Genomic DNA, 16,764 nt, shown 5'->3' with positions numbered 1-16,764 from the left:
CAAGTTTAGTTCATGAAACAATTTTCACTCCTTGTCTGTTTGCACTGGGGACAGCAGGAAACTTTAGCTTAATGTGTAGACGTAGCACTGAAAAACCATCAAAGACAAAAATCTTTCTTGATATAGCACATAAAGTCAGATCACTACTTTTCCTATTACCGGTAGTTTAAATGGATGCTAGGAAAGACCTCTTGATGACATCAATACCATGTGCATTTTAAGCCTTTTCTGTGCACTAGTGAAAAAGCTGCCACATTTCCTGTTTATGCTCCTGCTTACTGTCCTCTGGTAAATGCTGTAAGACAGGAGTCTGCAACCTGAGACTTTGAGTCACATGTAGCTCTGTTGTGCCTCCATGCTGTCATGCTCGGTGGTAACGTGAGCAGACCCAAACGCTGAAACCCAAAACGACAGACACTGGAAGTGGCGAGAATGGATTTAATCTTTGACAAGACTTTGAAAGCTTGGAGCCTAGTGGCGAAGAAGACACCGGAGCAGGAGAGGACAGATGCAGAGGAGGATTTTTCGGAGCCGAGATGGAGCGGCGTCTAGGAGGTAAGTGGAGGTTGATTTGCGAGGAACGGGCTTGATGGCAGAATGGAGTTGGAGCGCTGGAATTTCAAAGAGTATGAATACGAGCTTGAGGTTGATGGGCTTGTGGCTGGGCCCAGGTCGGCGTGGATGGATGCGGGGAATCTGTAGGCAGATCGAGAACTAGGATCAGGCAAGAGCAGGGAATTAATAAGAGCGTGAATGATCAAAACGAGAGCTTAGGGAAGACCAAGTAAGCACCATAGAGGGCAAATGAACTGCCGTAGAATACTGGTCTAGAGCCGTCTTAAATACAGGTGCAGGTGATGAGATACATGCCAACAGCTGGGTCCAATCTAGGAGAAAGCAGAGAAAGGAGGGGCCTCTCGGGGGTACCATGACACATGCTGGCTCTTTGGCTTTGAATGAAAAGCTAATTAATTTAGAACAAAATAGGTATGTGGTTTATAGTTATTTGTTTTATTTGGAAAAGCTTTTTAACTATAATTTATATTTTTATACTAAAGTTATCTTCTAATAATAAACCTAATATAAACCCCTTTTCTTACCACTGTGGACATTAGACTAAATGACGAGGCATTCTGTTCTCCTTCAGTCCTCCAAATTGCCCACATTGCAGATTACTAAGCAAAATGATGGGAAAAAAATAAATTACTGTGAGAGCTGTATTTTAGTAATAAAATTTGTTTAAATATATATTATGCCATGGTCGGGGTGAATACTCAATTCTGATTGGCTGCTGGATGTGCGTTAAAAAGTGATATAAAACAGGATAACCGCAGGGTGAAAAAAAGAAGTTCCGGTCACCTACCTTAAATGTTTTGTATCACTGCGCCGGCTTCTTTAAAATAACCTTTTGCTTCATCATCTGGACAAAAGCAAGCGGTAAGAGGTGAACTTTCTCTCTGAACTGAAGCTTTTTTCAACCCATCGGAAAGATCAGCATATATAGATCACTTTATATCGCCGAACTTGACTGCAGTGGTGGTGCGGTGCGATGCAGACTATTTGTTATGCACCGCACCACGTAACAAATAGTCCGCTTTTTTTTGAGAAAAGTGATCCAAATCGAAAAAAACCCAAGAATTAAAGACTAAAAACTGGTTAATATTTATTGCTTTTGTAAGTAACAATGGTATAAGCGGGTTAATGGCCTTCAAAGTGTGCATTATCATTTTTTAACGCACTTCGCGGAAGCAACCGTCCTCCGCTTCGCCGACGGATCAGGCTTCCACGGCGTGCGTTAAAAAATGATAATGCACACTTCAAAGGCCATTAACCCTTACTTATTATCTCTTGCTGTTCTACAGCTCAGTGAGACATTAAAGAAGATGACCTAATCCACATTTCTCATTTCTTGAGAGACGATTCTTTCGATTCATCTCTTGGGAAAGAATAGGCTGTTTTGACTCTCAACTCTTTACAATGGATTTTTTGTGTTTAGTCTACCATAACTTTGAAAAAAATAATGGTTTGTTTGCTAAAAAATGCTTTAATGTATAGTGTATTCAAGAGAAGCCTTAGAATTGCAACATTTTTTGCATTTCTTTCATTACATTCTTTTGTTTAATATTTAAGCTGATGTCAAGATGGAGGGATCCTCCCCAGGACGGAGAGGCGATGTACCAGAACTCTTAGAGAAGAACTAGCTTATCTAACTCTACAACTACATATTTAAATTGTCTAGCAGATGGGCGTCATCCAGATGGGTGGGGGGACGAGACGAGCCAGAGATAATGTCCACAACCAAGTGTAGGAGCAGGAGCAGAGACGAGGTCTACGGCCGAGAACAGGAGCACGGACGAGCCAACTGGAATCTGGAAATAGATTCTCCCCGGGAAAGAGGGACATGACTCGCACTGCACCAAACAGAGGCATGGAGCACGAAATAAATGATAAATAAATCATCAAGGATGGAGGAGAGGAGAAGCAGATGAGAGTAGAGGACAGAACCACACTACTTTCCCCAGATTCTGGTTTGGGTTCAGATCAGGGCTAGGTGTCATGGCTCGCTTACCCGGAAGGAATACACAGGTGAGTAGGAAGGTAAGTAAAGATTTATTTCTCTTGTCAGTGGATTTGTAATTTTGTCGAAGCAGGTGACTGGGCCATATCTCGTGGCGGGACTTGACCATGGCTCGTGGCGTGACAGGATAGTGGTGTGACTGGGTCGTGGCTCGTGGCGTGGCTGGGTCGTGGCTCGTGGAGTGGCTGGAGGTACCAATGGCTCGAGGCTTGATGAAGTGTGATTCTGATTTGAGGCTTGGCAGAGTAGTCCTCGGAATTCCGTGAGGAGCTTCTGTTCCATAGGACTGGATGCTCAGTCAACCACTCGTGGTTAGATTGTCCTTGAGACGAGGCATAGGATAAGTTTAGACTAAGCACCATCGGGGGCAACGAACTGGCGATGAATACTGGTTCTGGATCTCTTTTTGAAGGACTGGAGGTAGATGAGGTGAGTAGTCGCAGCTGGTAGAGTCAGGAACAGAGCAGAGAATGGAGGGGGAGGAGAGCTACTAGAGGCAGCATGACACTAGGCTTAAAAAGCGGGGGGTTGTCAGGGGGTGTGGATTGTGGTGCAGGCGGGACCTGGAGGTCCCTTGATCATGTGCCCAAAACTGTGTCCATAATTGGTTGATGAGACGCGGCGACCTCGCCAATGTCGAAATTTTTGAATTGTCATGGCGCTGCTCAAATCACGCTGCAGGACCTTAACCCTTTGATGCGCAACATAGGTCAAAAAGGACCCGGCTAAGTTTTATTTTTTTGCAATAAATTAATATTATCATTCAGCAGTCAAGGTATTCCTCAATTAACTTGTTTTAGACCATCACACATGATTATTTTATTTTTTCATTTCTTACTTTTTGAATGAAAACTGTTTTTGTATCACTACCCCTCTAATGCGCAACATGGGTCCAAAATGACCCACATTCATTTTTTATGGTATTTCTCATATGGCTCAGTATTTACACAGCAGAACTTTGAAATAAATGACATTTAATCATTTATTCCTCTATATGTGTTCAAAATATCTTGTTTTCTGTGCCTTTTGAGCACCATGCATGATAACAAAGCAGTGGATGACAACAGTCAGAAGAAGAATCCAGAATTCATCCAGTACTATGACAAAACAAAATGAAATGTGGACACAATGGATCAAATGATTAGAAACTATTCATGCCAGCGGAGAACACAGGGGTGGCCCATGGTTCTCTGGTAAACCATGCTGGATGTTGCCACCCTCTATGCCTTCATTGCACAACACCCTGGCTATTTGCGAGGTGTCAGCAATGCACAGCGGCTTTTTATCAAGGAGCTGGCAAAGAGCTTGTCATGCCACATATGAAGAGGCGCATTAAGGGCACACACCCACTCCAAAAGCATGTTTGGGTGGGAGTACCTCAGGTGGTTGATCAAGTCACCCAATGATCGGAGGATCGGCGGTTCGATCCCCGCTCCCCCCCGGTCAACTGTCGTTGTGTCTTTGGGCAAGACACTTCACCCTCCCTGCCTCCAGTGTGGCTCCACTGGTGTTTGAATGTGTATGAATGTCCTGGTGATGGTCAGAGGGACTGTAAGGGCCAACTGGCAGCCCCGCCTCTGTCAGTCTGCCCCAGGGCAGCTGGGGCTACAACAGTAGCTACATGAATGAAGAATGAATAAATAATGGACAAATTGTAAGAACTTTGAGCATCTGGAAAAGTGCAAATTAATCCAATCCATTATTATTATTTTCATGCAATGGGAAAATGTAGGTTTAAAAAAACAAACATAGCCACCATCCAGCCTGAAGAGAACGTCAGACAGGAGGGCCAAAAGAAGAGGAAGAGGTGTGGGATCTGCCAAGTTTCCTAAAAGAGAAAAGTCAAAAGCTGGTGTTTTCTCTGCACCAGACCTGTGTGCAGAGAACAAATATCAAATTATAATTTGTGAGAATGTTAAATCGAAGGTCGCAATTGGTTAAACAGATGTGCCACACCAGTTTAAAGTTGTTAAAATGCTGATACAGTTTAGATTGTTAGACATGTTATGTTATCAGAGGTATGTGTTACAAAATGAAAATAACCATGTTTTAATTAAAGAAATAAATGTTTTGCCCCAACTCATTGCTAAATATTACTTCAAAACGAATGTTATTATTATTAAGTAATTTGATCAAAATCACACTTGAATGACTGGGTCGTTTTTGATCCGTGTATGTACATTTGTTGTAAAAACCATTATTATCCATTAAGTATGAAAGGAAAAGTGTAAATAATATTCTGAGTTAATAAAAAACAAGATATGTAGAGAATACTTGGAATATTCAACAGTAAAAAATATATATTTTAAAAGATACAACAAAATAAAAACTCAGCCATCATAAGATTACATAGAAAATGAATGCGGGTCATTTTAGACCCCTGTTGCGCATTAGAGGGGGTGTGGATATGTTGCGCATCAAAGGGTTAAATTGCGTCTGTACCATTGACATAACATTGAAACTCAATCCCCCTGATGTGTGAATCCCGTTTAGTGTTAACAAACAGGCAGAGAGTGCGAAACCAAAAAAAAAGTAAAGAATCAGCTCCCAACATTTGAGAGTCTTAGAATTACTGCTTTCGAGCATGACCCATCACTACAAGTTGTCCTTTCCTCAATCTCCAGCAAAAACATGCCTTTTGGGAGCAATCACGACAATCACCACAAATCGACAATCCAAAGCGTTTGTTAAAGTTTTCCTCACATAAAGCAAGCTTCTTTTCCCAAAATCATAGTGGTCTGTAAATTCAGATTTTGGGAATGTGTTTGGCACAAGGGTTGACAGTTACATCCACGGAGGAATCATTTTCAAAGAATTTCATCCAGTAACTTTCTCATAAGTCTTTGGGAATTCCGCATCCAGTAATAAAAAAGCTTGAAATTCTGCAACAAAAGGACAGATTTAGTACTTAACCTTATATGCATTTCTATGTTTTGCAGTTTTTCCTTTCCCAAAGTGAAATACAGAGGAAGTGATGCAGTCTGTACATGAATCTACACTTCCTGCATGCTTTGGTCTCTGAGGTTAATTATGACAGTAGAGACAGTAATTTGTTCTTTGTATTGGTACTTATCTCCCCTCACAGCTGGTGTGTTTTGCCGAGTGGACGGCCATTAATCAAACCTTTCTCCTGCAGGAAGTAAGACTATCCATCACTTCTTCTCTCCTCTTCTTCCTCTGCTCCCTCTGCTGTCCCAGCAGGCACCAAACCTTTTCATTTTGGTTATTGGAATGAAACCCTTCATGTTGTTCCTGACCGAGTGAATCATTTGTGCAATTTGTAATGTTTCTCATAAAATCTATGTGATTGGAGCGGATTTCTCTAAACAGAAACCATTTGTTTTGCATCCATGCTTCAACTGTAATAGATCCATTGAGGAACATTACAAATCTTCTTTACTCTGCCTGTATTCATTTCTTTGTGTTATTTTATAGCTTCAAATCTTTGTCATGTAATAGAGTAACTCCACAGTAAACAAAGTTAAAGTACACTGACCAAAAATGCAAATGCAACACTTTTGTTATTGCTCCCATTTTTTTACGGTATGAACTCAAAGATGTGAAACATTTTCCACATACACAAAATAACCAGTTCTCTGAAATATTGTTCACAAATCTATCTAAATCTGTGATAGTGAGCACTTCTCCTTTGCCAAGACAATCCATCCCACCTCACAGGTGTGCCATATCTAGATTTCAGAGTGGCCATCGCCTTTTCTTGTGGCTGGTTGGATGTGCTGCCAAATTCTTGGAAACGCCTTTGGAGACTGCTTATGGTGGAGAAATGGACATTCAATTCCCTGGCAACAGCTCTGGTGGACATTCCTGCTATCAGCATGCCAATTGCACGCTCCCTCAAAACTTGCGACATCTGTGGCATTGTGCTGTGTGATACAACTGAAGATTTCAGAGTGGCCTTTTGTTGTGGCCAGTCTAAGGCACACCTGTGCAATAATCATGCTGTCTAATCAGCATCTTGATATGGCAGTGTATTAGACTGCTGGAAGTACACAGGTCACCGATCAAATATTATGATCATGCTCACACAAAACCAAAAGACTGACTTGTTGTTTTTTTATATTCCACATTGTAGCAACATGGAGGAGATTTATTTTGTACACTTCTTTCATTTGATGACAGCAGTGAATAGGACAAATTCAGCTTTTTAAAATGAGACACAACTCATTTTCTACTCATTCCGCTTGTCAATACTAATGACAGCCATTGTGTGATTAGTCAAAGGCTACGTTCACACTGCAGGGCTTAATGCTCAATTCCGGATTTTTTGGAAAAATACGATTTTTTTGAAAGGCCGTTCACATTTCCAATTAAATGCGAACTTTTGTGATCTCCTGTGGAAACGTGAAATGACCCAGAAGTGACCCGCATGCCCAGAAGAGTATTCAACGGGGAACGACATCACTGTTGTTTGCGGAAGTAGCTAACGTTAACAATGGATGTCAACAAATTCAAATTAATTTTATTTATAAAGCACCTTTTATGACAAGAAAGACAGCTCAAGGTGCTGTACATAAAAACAAAAACAAATGCAATAAAATACAATAAAATACATTAAATTAGCCCCGCGCAATAAAATACACAAAGACGAACACCAGTGGAACATAAATAAATAATTAATTAAATAAAATAAAGAGAAACCAGAATAAAGAGAAACCAGAAGGCGCCGTCTGCCCTGTCCTCCTATTGGCAGGGGTGTCTGTAAAGACCCAAACACCCCAGCCGAGGGTGAGAAAACACTCGTAAACAGTCTAATTTGAAATAAAATAAATGTGGTAAAATATCATAAAAAGTATACAAGTAAAATTCTAGATTAAACAGATATGTATATGATAAAATGTCATAAAATACAAGAATAAAAAAAAAAAAAAAACAACAAACGACAGTGTTGTCAACAGCGGAGCTCTTTTTGCAGTATTACATTTATTTTCACAAAGGAGCCAGCACAATTACAATCTTCTCATTTTAAGAAGGCATTGGAGCCAGGATCAGTGTTGTCCAGACTGTCATGAAAAGATCAGATACAGGTCGCATAGGGGCAAAAAAATCAGAATTGGGTCGTCTCAGCCTGCGGTGTGAACGTAGCCAGAATCGTGTGTTCAAGTGAAGTTCCGATGAACACATCTGAAGGACTTATTGGACCTGGATTAGATGGACATCGACATTCATACTTTTTCTTAATTTCCCTTGAAGTAACTTAAAGTATTCTCTCCTTTGCTTTCTGTTCTCCTCCATGCTGTTTCTCCTGCACAGTTTTTTCACAGCAAAAACACAAAATATCACTAAGTGTTTCTTTAGCCAAGCTGTTACACTTGACATAAGAAAACTACCTTCCTAGTAACTCTTCATTAAAACGGAACAACTTGTTTAAAGACATTAAATCTTAAATGTCTTGTTGATCTTGAAAACACTTTAAGTCATATCTCTAATTAAACTATGTTTATGCTCATAATTTACATTTTGTTTTGACAACTTCATCCAAAAATGAAGTGGTCTGGAAATAAGAATAGTTGGACTTCTGTAGCGCTTAAAATAGGATATTTTTGGGGTCAAAAAGTAAAAGTGTATGCAAATGCACCTACTTTAAAGTCGTAAAATTTTTCGTAACAGTACATGCTGATGATCAGAGCAATATGAGTGTTTACAGCAAATTTTAAGATAGTTTTTGTTCAAAAAGAGCAACTTATTTTATTTTTATTTTGTTTTGTCTAAAGACAAATTCTTTTTTTTTTCTCTTCAAATTTTTATAACTTTAATTGGCACATGTCTTTACTTGCAAACTGGAAAAACGTCTTGTGTTCCCTATTTTTGAACTTGTTTTAAAAACATTGCTTTTCAGTACACACATGTTTTTGTTGCAGTGTTTTATGAAGTTATTAATGGCTGCAGGTAGAAGGATTTTTTAAGGTCTCTACAGGAGATATCATCTGAAAGGCTCTGACAAAAAAGAAATTTCTTCATGTTCTTCCAGAACCAATGTTTTGCTTCTTGCAGAACTCCTATTTGGAAACTCTGCAGTGTAATGATATTTATGATACAACATTAAATCTCAAATCCAATAGGTTGGATTTAAAAGCCATTATGCATTTTTGATGCTGTGGTGCTTGTGGTTTCTGTTGCACTGATTTAAAATGAATAATAAAAAGAAGGAAAGCTGATCGCAGTTTTGCTAGTTTTCCAAAGTGCAACAAGAACTACACAAGCTGAGAGGATTTGTGGCTATTTGGGAAAGGAAACTAAAAATGAGGACGATGTTCAAATCCCATCATTCCCTATTCTTGTCTCAAAGAAAAACTTGATAGATAAAATTGGCTACTCAGAAAATCTAAGAAAATTTAGAATAATCAGTCTTTTTTGCCAAATATAAAAGTGTGACATGTCAGCGGGAACTATGTTTAAAGAACAATGGTAGAAGCCAATAAACAAAAAGTCTAAAAAAAAAAAGTAAATAAAGTAAATTTTGAAAAAACATGTCTAAAGAATTAACTGAACAATGAAAATAACTGTTTCTGCACTGACAACACTTGTTTCACACAATTCCAGAAATGATTCATAGTCCCCATGAGCTGGGCATTATTAAAAAATATTACAACTGTCTAAATATACATTTCTTTTTCTTTGCAAAACTATGCTCAGCCTATTCTTTTTTTTAATTAGTGCAATTCTTTGCACAACTTTATCTAATTTTCTTTCAAGCTAGTAAACAATGTACTAATTAACTTTTTAAAAAATTAGTCAATAAGGGCCCTTCATCTCCCTACATCACCTTCCAGACCACAGGCAGCACCTATGCTGTTTAACCGTTGTGCTATCCTAGGCACATTAACATTGGGAGTTGGGTCATCTAGACCCACTAGACAGTGCTCTGAACCTTTTTTCTTCAATGATTTGTGATCTTCAATGGTGTCCATGGATTACATGAAATCTTTCCACCTTTATCCACCTTTGTCATGGTAGGAATAACACGTCAATGTAAGGGTGGGGTCATCTAAGATAGCACAAGGGTTACGAATAACAAAACACAAATTTCTATATTCAGTTTCTTCCATTATGTTGTTTGTTTTATTTTGAAGCAGTTCTGATCTGCAGAATTCTCTCTGTATAGTCTCTGTTAACATCCTGTGTGAAGACTTGCTCATCCAGAGTGGCAAAAAAAACAAAATAACACTTCAGTGGGGTTTAGTTCCAGTCCTTGTGGTATTTCATCCAGTTTGTTGTTGTATATGTCAGGAATAAGTACACCTTCAGTAATATTTCACATGTTAATCTGGAGGGATTTTCTAATCAGACACATGTCAAACTTACTGATTACTTGTAGAGCAACAGTAATGGACTGCATGGAAAAAAACATTAACACAACACCACAGAATGGCTCTAAAATACAAACTTGATAATGTTTTCACAAAGATGCAAAAGAAAGGTTTTAAAGTCCCACTCTGATCATTTTTTGAATTATTGTAAAAGCGTTCTCTGTGGTCGTTTTCTAGGACATTTTTTCTATTCAAATAATTCAACATTTGATTTCAGTGTTGGATACTGTACTTGCACATTAGATTGTTTTCTTTCCCTGAGTACAACTCAGAAATGTTTGAACTGCTAACCCTTAGTCACTTTCACCCGTGAGGGGCGTGGACCCGCAGCCTATGGGTGCTTCAGGTTTTGGGTTACCCTGTCCCATAAAGGGTCATAGAGAGGAACGGCCGCATCTTCAAGGGAGCGTCTTGGTGACGCTTAAGGTGGCTCGTATGGCCTCCTTAAGGGAAATGGAACGTATTGTCCGTGCGTGTGATAACTTTATCGTGAAGTATTTGTTAGAATGATGTCATTTACATGTACTTATGACTTACAGGTGATGCTGTCCACTGCACTTGTTGGTCCGGTCAGAGGACTGACCCTTACTGCATGTAATACATAAGCGCTTGTAAGACAACCACACAAACTTTCTGCTGATTGTCTATTTTCCTACTTTCTAACAGTCACAAGCACGGATTCATCACATGAAATGCCCCAACAAACTTAATGTTATGCCAGTCTAACTTGAGTCTAACCACAATTTTTGTGCAAAATGATACATTGCTGTGAAACTGAGGGTTTTTCTGTCTGTCTTTTTTTATAAAGCTATATATTCCAAGTCTTTTATTCACCTGTTTGGTTCATGTGTTGCCTGCTGCTCTGCTACAGATCTGTAAAACAGTGGGCGATCCACCAGCTTCAACCACTAAAGATTATTCTATGCCTTTAAAGTTGGATTGAGAACATGGAGCAAACACACAGATCCACACGCACGCTCACACTAACAGACACAAGCCCAACCAGAAGCTCCTCTTGAGGTTTATGCACTGCAACCCTGCTGTGTCAAAAACAATCTCCTTTAAGCAATGCAAAAAGGGGTCTCCCACGTGTGAAAGTTTTTTGTTTCATGATGCGTACAGATGAGAGAAAGCCTCTTCTGATTTAAAAAAAAAGGAAATAATTTAATTTGATTGACACATGTGTTGTTCAAAGATGATTTTAGTACCGGTAACAGAGGCACTAAAATGAAACAGGCTTCTGTTGCCTCCAACCAAAATGCAGTTATTCTTTTTCTTCTTTGCGTGAACAGAAACATAAGGGCTCAAGCTGAGTAAAACAATGATTCAAGGTTGCAGTGATGAATGAGCGTGTCTGCTCTGATAGTAGAAGGTCATGTGCATCGGCCCCCAGTGTGCCTCTGCCATCTAGCACGCAGCAAGGGTTCACTGTTGGCGCACAGGAACATGACAAGGCTTTATTTCTGAGCTTCAGCGGCTGCCGTCACTGCGCTTCGCTTCCAGCTGCAGCAAGCTGCGGACACATACGATTTAGCTGAACCTCTTCAGTTTAGACCAATCATAAACTCATCTATCATTAGATTTGTTGACGAAAAATAAATACTTAGAACGTATTAAAGTTTTTAATTTGTAGTTAAAATAAGCTGTTATGATTTATATTTGAACTAAATAATCTGATTTAATTGTAAACTGTCTTTTATGTCATTTTTTCCAGTATTTTGATAAGCAGCTTTGCTTTCCCTGGCTGTCCTCTTCTAGGAGCATCTCCCAGCGCGGATGGAGCATAACCCCTCTCGGCTTTTCTTCAACAAACGGGTCACACAGGATCAATAATGCGCTCGGACAGGCTGTTATCTCTTTCCAAAGGAGGCCTTATCAGCGCTGCTTATTAAATGCTGTTTTGTGAAAATTCTCGGAAAAGTAATCCTCCTGCAGACAGAAGACAAAAGAAATATTGCTCCTATCAAAACATTCAAATGCGCTGATGCAAATGGGTGCTGTAGCAGTCCAGGGGTGAAACTATCAAAAATATTACTGTTTGGCTAAAGAAGTGGATAGCTGATGAATATCTAGAAACCTCTTGTTATTACACACAAGTGTTTCTCAGATTGTAGATAGAGGAGAGCCAGCTAAAGGAAGGTACTGATAAGCTCCTCTTTTTACTGGCCTGCAGCCACTACAGGTTGCACAGAATGAGCTGATCCTAAAGCTGGACGCACATTTATTTACACAGAATGGTTTCGCTCTCCACGAAAATTCTCTGAGTTTAATCTATATTCTGTATGTTATCATGTGCCTCTACATTTACGGATGTTATGGAACCCTTTATGTCTAAAATATAAGCAAGGAGACATACTTAGAAATGGACTAACTTGTCGATTTCCAAGTACTTTGAAGTGTTTTAAAGATTGGATGATTGCCTCCAGAAGCACAGTGATTTTTTTCTTGTTTTTCTTGCATGCACAGCTTTTTTGTTTGTTTGTTTAATTTACATAACATTTAAAATCCAAATCAGATTCAAAAGATGTAACACTTCAGTTCATGAGTTCTCAGGTGGACCTCTACCTGTTGCACTTCTGACATGTTTACACACAATTTTCGTTCGCAATTTTGCACACTAATTTCGGCACTCTCCATTACAGTTTACACTTGCACACTTTTACATACTGTTTGTTTGTTTGTTTGATTGATTTCATTGTATTAAGATGTTCCTTCCTTGCTGTTCTTGCACTGTTGGTGATGCTTCAATCTCATTGTACGATGGACAATGACAATAAAGCAAATCTAATCTAATCTAATCAAAATCTTTTTTTTCTTAGCAGACATAATATTTATAAAAAAATTATGATTGATTAACTGATTTTTCCCAGTCATTTACCATCTCTTTGCACTAAAGGTCACTCTGGATCATAAGGCGCACTGTGAAAGGATGGGCTGTTTTCAAACTTTGGTCATTTAAAAGGTGTGCTGAACTATAAGGTACATTAAGCGAGACAAGTCAGAGACATGTCTGAAAAGACTGCAAGTGTGTTCACAGTAACTCTACTACATGTTTCCAACACTACAAGTTAAATACGTTAGAAGCCTTAGCTGCCTTAGAGCAATATATAATACCTGTAACTCCCAACCTCCTTTGCAACACGTAAAAATTCAGACTGATACGGCAAAAACAAACGCTACTGTGACTGCACTAACCCCCAACTTTTTAGTAACACATACAAAAACAGACTACCACTAAAAAAAACATTACTGTAACTGTGCCAACTCTGAACCTGCTAGTGAGGCAAGAGAAAAATAGAGGGATGTACACAAAGGCAGGAGACCGGGGTTTTAGGGTTAAAACAAATTTAATTACAAGATTCTAAAACCAAATCTAAGAATAAATTGTTAAAATACATGCACATCTAAAACAAAGACAAAAGCTCAGTATGCTGTGGACCTAAATTGGTTAAGGGAGGCTCCCGAAGAACATAAGAAGAGAAGTCACGCCAATCACGTGATGCAGATCACATACACTTGTGAACACTTCAACCCAAGGACACGCCACTCCAAACCAGGGAAGGCCTCCACCTTAAACACGGGACTGACACCTGGGTCCTCAGGGATGAGGGATGACGGAAGGGGGCTAACAAAAAAGGATTAATTAAATTTTCCGCAAAGAAAAGTTATTTAAAGAAAAAGAAAAAAGGAAAAGGAAATCCTACAGGGGCGGGTCCCAGCAGTTTCCTGAGCTCCGGTTAACAACCCAAAACAAATCAAAACCTGCAACACAAGAAAACTCACACATCGCATACAGACACTCATCCACTCAATAAACTCAATCATTGGCTACATAAACAGGGGGTTAGCCAGTAAGTCTAGTGCTGCTCGGTGTTGAGGGTGCTGCTGATCTTTTTGTCGGTGGACGGTGGGTGGCGAATCCGGCCGTCAGTCCTCCTTTCGCCTCCTTTGGCCATAGAAGCTGGTGAACACCTCAGCAGAACTGTCGATCGTAGTCCAAAAGGGATCAGGAACACACAAGCGGGGATAGGCAATTGAAGTTGTCAGGAATACCAGCATAAATAAAGTAGCGGCTGTTCAGCAGAGTATCAGAAAGTCCTTGGTGAAAGTCCTTGGTGATGAAAAAAAAGGATTAGGTAAAATAAAGGACGGCTTGGGCAAGTGCAGGGCTTGACCATCGCTGACTTACCAGACAGACTGTTCATCACCTGGGATGGAAGAGATCAACTGCAGGGGCTATAATTAAGCTCAGTTCAATGCCTGAGGTGGAGTTACATTGATTGTTTTATATACCTGCTTCCGGGTCGAGTGAACGCTAGCGCGCTTCCGGCTGCCGCTGCTCCCCTGGACCAAATTTCAGCATTTCTACGCCTATGGACTCTGTTTTTTTGCTCTAAAATTCTGGATATCTATCAATACCACTTTTTGTCCAACTACCTGTGGACTGTCACCGGGATCTGTTCACGTCCGGTTCTGAACAACATCCGGCTTTTTTTTTGTGTGTGTGTGAACTAGCCTGCCTGCTGATTCCTCGCCACGCCGGATACAATGTGGATCAACCCTGAGTGGACTCTACTTGCCTGGACCATACTGTCTCTGGTCAAGAGACAAGAGACCTCGCAAAACTCCGCCTGACTCACCTTGATGCACCCCCGCCAACGCTACTCCAGCACCCGGACATTTTCTATCAGCCCTGTCGGAGATACTTTCACCAGGGCTCACGGCGTATTTTCCAGGATGGTTACTCCAACTCGTTCAGATATTTCTGGTCTTCTACCCGACGTCCGCTGAGGAACTCCCGACGCCGCGCTGACCCTGCCACGCTGGCTCACCTGGCCCCGGGTGGCTAACGACACCAGTGCTGCTAACCTCTCCAGCACGACGGCCAACTTCGGTCTACTAAACATCCGCTCGCTCACGAGCAAAGGGCATCTCGTCCAAGATTTCCTCGTCGATCGAAAGTTGGACTTCATGTGTCTAACAGAGACTTGGCAGCAGCCGAATGACGTTACCTCTTTGAACGACGTAACACCTTCGGGGTTTGTTTACATCACTATGATCCACCGTGATAACTGGAGGCCCGTGCCTGTGACTGTATCCTCCTATCAATCCTTCAAGGCCACTGTATGTCAGCTATCTGGACCAATGCCAACTATTGTTGCAACTGTTTACCGGCCCCCAAAACCAAATAAGGATTTTATCACTGATTTCTTTGATTTTTTGACTCATCTCTCCACACATTCATCCAACCTATTAATTTTAGGTGATTTTAATTTTCACATGGACAACGTCAGCAACACCCTCACCAAAGATTTTACATCCTGTCTGGACAGCTTTGATCTTCATCAGCACATCAACTTCCCCACCAATAAGAATGGACATGTACTTGACCTTGTTTGTTATTCAGGTGTTCACCCTCTGGACTGTAAACCGGATATTTTCCCTTTTTCAGATCACATGCTGTCTTCTTTTAAGGTCAACCTCTCTCTCTCCAAAACCAACCTTACCCGAACTGTAACCTTCCATAAGATTAAGGACATCAACCTGGACATTTTTTCTTTACTCATCAACAGCTTCCCCCCCACTGACAGTCTTTCCACTCCAGATGAACTACTCTCACATTACAATGGCAACCTCCAAAATCTCCTGGACAATCTTGCTCCACTTAAATCCAGGTCCATCACTTTTCCACTTCTGCACCCTGATTCACGCCCGTTCTCAGACAACTGAAAGCCCAAGGACGACAACTGGAAAGATTAAACCGAAAAACTGGTCTTACTGTCCATAAGCAAATGTACACGACTCATATTTCTCAATGCAATGATTGTATTTCTGAGGCAAAAATCACTTATTTCTCTGGTCTAGTAAACTCTCCAATAGGAAACACAAGAGCTCTTTTTTCACTACTCTCTACTAAAATTGAGCAGATCCATCAGCAACTTAAGCCGTCTTCAAGTCCAAATTCAATCCCCCTGCTCTAATTCCCCCACTTAATTTGTTTTCTGCTTTTAACCTCCCATCAGTTGATGAAATTAGTGAACTATTAATATTATTATAATCTGGAGGTAAAATGAACAGTATGGAGTCTTGATGCCGGCGAACAAACTCCCGTAAACAAGTCACCACCGCTATGTTACCTGAAAGGCTACCCGGAAGTGTGCAGACAGGAAGTGGGCAAATGATGCCCAAAATGAAGGGGGTCACCAAGGTTGACCTCTAAACAGAATATAGCAGGTTTGATTCCCGTCTTGCCCACCCATATGTCGAAGTGTCCTTGGGCAAGACATTAAATCCCTCTTGCCTTTGGTGGAATGTTGGCGCCAGTATTCAGCAGTGGAGCTGCCATCAGTGTCTGAATGTGTGTGTAAGTGGGTAAAAAAAACTGTGACTGTAAAGCACTATGAGCCTTCGAGGAAGGTAGGAAAGGACTATACAAGTATACAGCATTTACCGTGCCAGCCGGTGAACGCATTGGCCTTTTTATAGTGCCACATGAGGCCACTCTTAGGTCAAAACTCATTTAAAGCTCGGAAAGAAAAGATAAAAAAAGCGTGTGTATATGTAGATTAAAATGGTTGAAAAAAGATAAATCAGGGTGGAAATTGAATATTTGGAAAGTGAGTTATAAAAATATTTAAAATTGAAAAATAAGTTTCCAAAAATAGGTCAACCGCAACAGGTGAGATTAGTTAAACCCGCGTCAGTCCTGCGCATTGTGATTTACGTGTCGCGCAAAAGCGGTGATCTGATCTGACAGGCGAGCTGAAGGAAGCAGACGTTCGGGCCAACCGTCAGATGAAAGAAAAATCCACCCCAAGGCATTTAAAAAAGTGGAGAGGCAGCCGGTAAGATGCGGAA

General features: G+C 40.5%; 1 long non-coding RNA gene across 1 annotated transcript; it reads left to right on the top strand.

Annotated features, from left to right (window-relative positions):
- The first annotated feature begins 227 nt into the window (after nucleotides 1–227).
- On the top strand, nucleotides 228–12,710 carry LOC144994713 (uncharacterized). The gene is made up of 2 exons (XR_013658302.1): nucleotides 228–555; nucleotides 11,665–12,710. It is a non-coding gene; the product is annotated as an uncharacterized LOC144994713 (long non-coding RNA).
- The last annotated feature ends 4,054 nt before the right edge of the window (nucleotides 12,711–16,764 follow it).

The sequence above is a fragment of the Oryzias latipes genome, chromosome 10, assembly GCF_053564925.1.
Source record: "Oryzias latipes strain Hd-rR chromosome 10, Olatipes_Hd-rR_3.1".
Taxonomy (NCBI): Eukaryota; Metazoa; Chordata; class Actinopteri; order Beloniformes; family Adrianichthyidae; genus Oryzias; species Oryzias latipes.
Note: the sequence above shows the minus strand (reverse complement) of the source record. Positions and strands in the feature narration are given on the sequence as shown.